This window comes from Sceloporus undulatus, chromosome 1 (genome assembly GCF_019175285.1).
Source record: "Sceloporus undulatus isolate JIND9_A2432 ecotype Alabama chromosome 1, SceUnd_v1.1, whole genome shotgun sequence".
NCBI classification, from domain to species: Eukaryota; Metazoa; Chordata; class Lepidosauria; order Squamata; family Phrynosomatidae; genus Sceloporus; species Sceloporus undulatus.
The window spans coordinates 347,485,642-347,494,010 of NC_056522.1; the positions used below are offsets into that span (position 1 = coordinate 347,485,642).

At 36.5% G+C, this 8,369-nt stretch overlaps 1 non-coding gene across 1 annotated transcript; it reads left to right on the top strand.

Annotated features, from left to right (window-relative positions):
• Positions 1 to 205: 205 nt before the first annotated feature.
• On the top strand, positions 206 to 324 carry LOC121920048. The gene has a single exon (XR_006101627.1). It is a non-coding gene; the product is annotated as a 5S ribosomal RNA (ribosomal RNA).
• Positions 325 to 8,369: the final 8,045 nt, after the last annotated feature.

The window sequence follows — 8,369 nt, forward strand, 5'->3', positions numbered from 1 at the left end:
CTTGGAGCGTATCGCTTTACACTCTTAAAACAGGCCTAGGTCGCTTTAAATGTGGCCCCTGCCTCTTTTTGCATTTGGGGATTTGTAGTTTAGGAATAGGCATTTAGACTATTCAGCCAGAGAGCTCTTAAGCCTCACTGAGCTACAAACCCCAAAATGCAACAAGAGGCAAGAATCGCATTTAAAATGACTTAGCTCCATTTTCGCCTATGGCCATACCACCCTGAACACGCCCGATCTCGTCTGATCTCGGAAGCTAAGCAGGGTCAGGCCTGGTTAATACCTGGATGGGAGACCGCCTGGGAATACCAGGTGCTGTAGGCTAAAAAAAAAATGACTTAGCTCCGTTTTCAGAGTGTAAAATGATAAGCTCACCTGTTCTCATCTCCTTCTCCCTGTCCTATGCCCTGCCCAGTGTGCAGTTTCTATTTTTCTTTTTTGGTTTTTATGTTTACTAATACCATAAAAGCATCAGGTCACAGATGATCTTAGAAGCTAAGCAGGGCCAGCTCTGGTTAGTATTTGGACAAGAGATCACCAACAAATACCAGGTGCTGTAAGTAGACTTCAGAGGAAGGAACTAGCAAAACCACCTCTGAGTATGCCTTGCCTAAGAAAACTCTATGAAAGTAATGGGGACATCATAAGTCAATGGGCAATGTAAAGGCACATTAAACATACACACACACTTTAGTTTAGTTACTTTAGAACAGGAGTGGTCAACAGATATTGCTGGATTTCAACACTCAGGGGTGGACAATCAAAGCAACTACAGTTCAGTAACTATGGAGAGCCATAAATTCCCCATTCTCACTTTTGAGACACCAAGAACAAAAATATCTGTTTTCATTACTGTTTTTGCAATTTGCACCAAATATATTGTCTGTGAAACTTCTATATCTGCACCAAACTAGGCTATTTTCCCCTTGTGAAGCTATGAGCACACACATATGCATGCAGAGTAAACACAAAACAAAAACAATTCATCCAATGCTGCTGCTTATCCTAGTTTGTGAAACAATGCAACAACAATTTCATTTTCTAATACTGCCTACATTTAAAGAAGTGAACAAAACCCACTCTGAAAATAGATATATTGTTTCCAGGACCAACAACAACAAAATATCCAGTCATTTGTAGGAATCACATAGGTTTGTGTGAAATTTCAGTTTAGATAAAATCCAGACCTGTTGAACCATGCAACAATCTGCATAAGGCAATTCTGACAGGAAAGGGAATATTTACAAGTGGATTCAGAATTTGGGGGGGGGGGGATTACTTGCTTGGACACACCCATAAATGCCTTCTTTCTTCCCCCTGAGATTATTTACTTGTTTGTTTACTTTCACTACAAGAGGCAACAACAGCAATTTTTTTAGCAGCATGACCACAATACTGCATCCTCCACAACAATCTAGAACAAATGTCTTAGATGGAGACTGGTGGATGCTACTCAAATACTGGTGGAGTACTGGAACAAAGTCCTGCCATGACACCTTCTTTTTTAGGTGAGGTGGTAAGGGGTCTGAACAAAAGAAAAACCTCAAAACAATTGTGAGAAAAATGTTTTCTCAGAAATTTCATCTCAGCACTATTAGAGAGTGGAATCTAGAGCACAACATGAGACAGACAGTCTGCCCTTTTCTGAAGATGAGGTGAACATTAAGAGATTAATCTCTTTAGCAGCTACTCCTACATTCTTTTAACTTGCCCTGGCATATATGTTTGGGTGTATTCAGAACTCAAATTAAAGCAGCATCCTTGGGAAAAAAGAGAGAAAGAGAGAAGATACACTCTGATTTAACCCAATGCACCCAAAGGAGATGCTTAACAATGTGCCAAAATGTGAGCTGTCAGGCAGATTTCCATTTTAATGCTTAATTACATCTGAGCCTTTCAGAGCAGGTTGCTTTTACCATTTGGTGCAGGAATGCACTTCTTGTTCCTTTCACCTTTCCCTTGCTCACATTCCTCTCAAGTGAGGAAAGAAATATGGATATCCCCACCTATGAAAATGTAAGTCCATCTGTTATAGTTTCCATGCATCTGTTGCATGAGTCGTTAAACTGGTTTGGCCGTATCCATTTTAACACAAAAATGGCTGCTCTCTCTCTCTCTCTCTCTCTCTCTCTCTCTCACACACACACACACACACACACACATCTATCTATCTATCTATCTATCTATCTATCTATCTATCTATATTCATATTCCAACACAAAACCTGAATAGGATAAAATCATCTTCTTTTGCAACAAAAAGAAACAGAACCCATCAATATGAATGGCATGAGCATAGCAAGGTTTCTAAAATCTAATGCAGTATGTGTAACGGGCTATGAATATTTAGAATCCAAACTGAATAATTTGGCATCTAGGACTTCTCAATCAGTTTGATGGTCTACTCATGTGGGGGAGAAATATAGGTGTCAGACCAAACAAAATATTCCTTCAGTAGTCAAAGTTCTAACATTGCAGGGGGGGAGTGGAGAGAAAGAAAGAGAGACATTCAAAACCATTTACGTGTAGAATTTTGTGTTTGTCATTTTCTTTGGATATCTAAACTGTTTCTCTAAATCCTCAATTGATTTTGAAGTCACTGCAGTGCTAGAAATTTGGAGACTGAAAGAAAATTCCATTGTGGGACTGGCTATCTTCATTTTGTCCCTTCCAACAGATACACCTCTGTGGAGAAATGGCAGGCATTTTAGTATCAGTCAGATGCCCTTTCTGATGTCTTTGTATTGCTGAAAGAAGTAGGGGATATCAAGGAGGCTAATGAATACTGGAAAGAGAGGCCAGTATGGGAGGCTACTGGAAAGAGTGCTACAATAACACATTCCTGCATGGTAGGTGGTTAGACTAGATGCCCTTTGCCAACCCTTCCAATGATAACATTGTTTAATCCGAAGGCAACAGGCGAGAGGGTTCCGCGAAAGCCGCAGGACTGTCAATGTTGAGGCTCAGTAAGTCGTTGGACAACAGCCTCGGGGCAACCTTTTATTGAGATTAATATCCCGGGAAACCCGACGGGATAAGTTTACAACTTTCCTTAACTTTTAGAAGGAAAACATTTTGCGGGTTCCTACCTAAAGCTTTGAAGAGGAATTTAAGACCTTCTCTAACTGTTCTTTCATTCAGTATTTGGAAGATAAGGCGGAATTACTTTTTGATTCAAGACAACAACTGACGAAGGGAGAAAAGTACGAACATGGGATGTAGAAACTTTGTGATCTTTAACTGAAAAAACTAGGTTCACTTTTGGTTTGAAATAATAAGAAACATTTATTCGCCACAGTTTTGCATTTGTTAATTGACAAGAGATTTGCTGAGGAATGACAGCTGCGAAAGTGCACAGCTGAAACAGCTTTTACATAATTAGGACAAGGAAACTACAATTCTAAGGGAAAGGGAAGGGGGAACCCTCCCGGTCCCTTCTTTTTTGGATTTGCTTTGACACCGGATTTGTTTTGGAACTGGAGTCCATACAAGAAACATTTGGAGACGAAGGTTTGAGGATATTGGACTCTTCATATTAACTTGGCAACTATCTTTTTTTCTCCTTCATTCTCTTTTGGCGAGCATAAAGAAAGACCTCTATAAGGACTGAAGTAAATGGAAACAAGAGGAGCTAAGAATAGAAAAGAAACCATGAGCGGAGGAGGATACTCAAATCCAAGACGTAACTCCATGGAATGGGGGGGAAAGCAACCGGATATATCCACGATTATATTACAAGAATTGAGAGAATTCAAAAAAATTTTTAAGTTGGAAATAAGGGAAGAGCAGAAAGCTTTACGAGAGGAGATAAGAGAAGACATGACCATACAAACGGAGACTTTATCTCGCAAAATTGATTCAATAAATAAGGACATTTCAGAGATTAAAAAGGAGGTTAAATCTACAGTTAAGAAGACAGTGGAATTAGAAAAGAAATTTATGAAGTTAGAAAAGCAACAAACTCATGAAGATACTTTAATACAAATACAAGAAAAAAGGCATAGAGATAAAGCTATTAAGATTAGAGGTCTGGAGGAAAGCGAAAATGAGAATTTAGAGGAGCGGCTACTACCTCCGTTGGCCAAATTTTTGGACGTTTCACCTGAAATGCTTGAATCTCAAATTGACAAAATATTCAGAGTGAGCTCTAAAATTGCCAAGGAAAAAGGGCTACCTAGAGACATTGTTCTCTGTTTCACCTCCACGAGATTAAAAGATAAATGTATTCAAAGGAACTATAAAGAGAATCTGGTGATTCAAGGTTCCCAAATCAGTATATTCAAGGATCTCTCAATACAAACTATTAAACAGAGGCAACAGTATAGACCTCTCACTGTTCTACTTCAGAAAAGGAACATTAATTATAGATGGTCGAATCCAGAGGGTATAACATGCTGGTTTAATAATAAAAGAATAAGAATAAACTCCCTGGAAAAAGCAAAGGAATTTCAAAAAAAACCTACTATTGCAAGAGCAGCAAGAATACGATTCAGATCAGGAGGTGTCAGGTGAAGAAGGAGAAATCAGTGGAAAGGATCTACATAGTGATACCGAAAGGGATCACTCATTCGATAACCTAGACCCATCAAAAGAAAATCCGGAGGGAGCATTTGGAAATACAACGAAGTTGGACAATTAACTGTCTTCTGGATTTTGAGGTTTAAAAACCAAGTGTATTGTGAGTTGTTTGACATTTATTTACTCATTTATTTACTTTTTTTGCAGTTGCTCGTAGTAAATACTAGGTAAAGATTGACTAGGTCAAAAATATACTTGTGGAAATAGGAGATTTAATTTGACATAATAATATCAACATGGTTAAAATAGCTTCATGGAATGTGGGCGGCTTAAACAAAGAGAGGAAGAGGAAACAAATCTTTCATTTCTTGGAAAAAAGGAAATACGATATAATTTTTTTACAAGAAACGAAAATTCAAACGAGGGAACAAAAATACTTAAGAAATCCTAGATTGGGTAATTGTTTTGCTGCGACACTTAATAAAAAAAAGAGGGGATTGGTGACATATGTTAACAAGAGATTTCAAACAAAGGTGATAGAAATGGACAAGGAAGCGAGATTTCAGATTATGGAAATAAATACGGGACGGTCAATATTAAAAGTAGTCAATATTTACGGACCTCTAGACAATAAAAAAGACTTCTTTCAAAATTTAAATGACAAATTAATGGTCTATGATAGCAATAACCTCATTTTGGCGGGAGATTTTAATGGGGTATTGAACCCCAAGAAAGATAGAAAGTCGCTATAGAAAATAAAAACCAACCAGGGTTCTCTCCCAAATACGTGTCGAGAAATAATTAAAGAACATGACCTAGTTGATTTATGGCCCCTAAAAAATGGGGAGAAAGCGGGTTACACATATTACTCAGGAGCACATAAATCTTGGTCAAGGATCGACCTATTTTTAATTTCTAAAAACTTGGCTCTTAGAACTAAAAACGTGGAAGTAGATTGTAAAACCTTTTCAGACCATAACTTAATAGACATGACATTACAGGAAGAAGCAAATAATGATTTTACGTGGCGACTGCAAAACGAAATCCTGGAGGACGAGCTTTTCATAGGAAAAATGAGAGAGGAAATTAAATCTTATTTTCATATTAATAATTCACCTGAAGTGAAAACGAAAATGATTTGGGATGCTGGGAAAGCTGTATTTAGAGGGATATTGATAAAAAGAGTAGTCGAAACTAAAAGGGAAAAAGTGGAGAGAGAAAATAAATTGTTAGCAGTCATTAAAGAAAAGGAACAGAAAATACAGGAACATCCAGGAAATAAGAAATTAATAAATGAATTAAAAATATTACAAAATCAATATCAAAGTAAAATTAACTCAGAAATAGCAAGAGATTTAAAAAGAACGAAACAAAATATTTTTGAGAATGGGAACAAGGTGGGGAAATGGCTGGCTAAGAAACTAAAAAAAGAGAGAGAAATAAGGTCTGTTACAGAAATTAAAAAAGGGAAAAATATCCTAACAACTCAGGAGGAAATCCTTAGAGAATTTAGGAACTATTATAGGAAGTTATTTAGGGGGAAAACTCAGAGTTGTGAGGGAAAAGATCTCATAAAAAACTACATAAAAGACAAAATTAACCATAAGTTGAATCTAGAACAAAGAGAAACCTTGAATAAAAGGATAACTAAACAAGATATTATGGCGGCTATAGCTGCTCTGAAGGAAGGGAAATCACCTGGGGAAGATGGTTTTTCATCTTTATTTTATAAAAAATTCCAACCTGAACTATTAGAGCCTCTTGAGAAACTTTTTGGCTCTATAGAAAAAGAAGGGATTCCCATATCATGGGAAAAAGCAATTATTACATTGATTCCCAAAGAAGGGAAGGATCCCAGTTCGACAGCGAGCTACCGCCCAATTAGCTTGCTTAATGTAGATTATAAGATTTTCACATCTATCCTGGCAATGAGACTTAAGAAAGTTCTATCTCAGCTTATAGGCCCAGATCAGAATGGATTTCTGCCAGGAAGGCAGATACGGGATAACATCAGACCAATTTTGAACAGCCTGGAGTTTTATCATGTTAATAATAACAAAAAATTTGCTCTTATAGCTCTTGATATGGAAAAGGCTTTCGATCATTTGAGATGGGATTTTTTGTTTGAAGTAATGAGAGTTATGGATTTGGGCAAAAATGTCTTTAATTTGGTTCAACAGATTTATTCCAAACAGTCGGCTAGAATAACGGTAAACGGAAAAAGATCCTCAGAATTCCAGATAGAAAGAGGTGTGAGGCAGGGATGTCCCCTCTCCCCTCTACTTTTTTTATTAGCTGTAGAAATACTCATTATTGCAATTAATAAAAATAAATTAATTAAGGGCTGCAAAAAAGGTAAGAGGGAAATTAAAATGAAGGTATTTGCGGACGATGTGGCGCTGTTAGTGGAGGATCCCCAATTAAGCATTGATATAATTTGCAAAGAACTAAAAGTGTTTGGAACATATTCGGGTTTGAATATTAACAAAGAAAAGACAGTTATGTTAACAAAGAATATACCACTTAAAGATATAGAGACCATTACTAAGAAATCAGGATTTAAAGAAGCTAAGAAGATTAGATATTTAGGGATATGGCTTGCAAAGGATAACTTACAATTGTATGAGAATAATTATCAGAAGATGTGGAAAGAAACAAAAGAGAATTTAAGCAGGTGGAATAAACTTAATTTGTCTTTGTTCGGTAGAATGGCTTCTATAAAAATGACTATTCTGCCAAAAATAATGTTTTTGTTCCAAAATCTTCCTATCGCATTGAACGAGAAAATATTTAAGGAATGGGATAATGAACTAAAAAATTTTTTATGGAAAGGACAAAAACCCAGGGTAAACTGGTTGGTTTTGAAAGACACAAAATCAAGAGGAGGATACGGTGTACCAGATTTGAAAATCTATTACTGGGCTTGTTCCCTATTATGGATCCAAAACTGGGTTAGACTAGATAATAAGGAGATATTGGAACTAGAAAAAGAACAACTTAGATTTGGTTGGCATGCTTTTATCTGCTATGGGAAATTGAATCAGAATAGGGATTTCTCAAATCATCCAATTCGAAAGTCACTCCTAGGAGTGTAGAAAAAAGTCTTTAAAATGTTTTATTTTCATTTACCGGCTTGGACCTCACCACAGGAGGCTTTTTTTGGAAGGTGGCATACACAAGATAGATGGATAACATATAAGCATTTTACGACAATAGATGCTCAAGGTGAATTAGTCCCAAAGGGTTTAGACAAACTTAAAGAGGAGGGATTCCAATTAACATGGTTTAATTATATTCAGTTAAATCAGAGATTCAAAAATGATTTAAAAAATATAGGGATTGAAACTGAATTTAACGAACTAGATAAAATCTTTTGGCAACCAGATAAAAACAAAATCAACAAATTTTACCACCTAATTTTAAAAAGAGTAACGGAACATATTACAGTCAAGGACTATATGATAAAATGGTCAAAAGATTTGGGGGTAACAATAGAATATGAAGAATGGCAAAGAGCATGGGAGAGAACAGACAGGTTTACAGTGGCACAAAGTCTCAAAGAGAATCACTTTAAGATTGTCAATAGATGGTATATCACCCCATGGAGACTTAAGAAGATGTTTAAAAATAGTGAAGGTTTGTGTTGGAGATGCAAGGAAAAAAGAGGAACATTGTACCACATGTGGTGGGGTTGTAGCATGATCAAAAGATTTTGGAAAGTGGTACATAAGTCTTTACAAAGCATTTTACAACACAAATTCGCAATGGATCCCAAACTATATCTATTGAATATAACCACTTCGCTAAAGACGATGGAGACAAAATATTGGAGATTAGTATTATATCTTATCA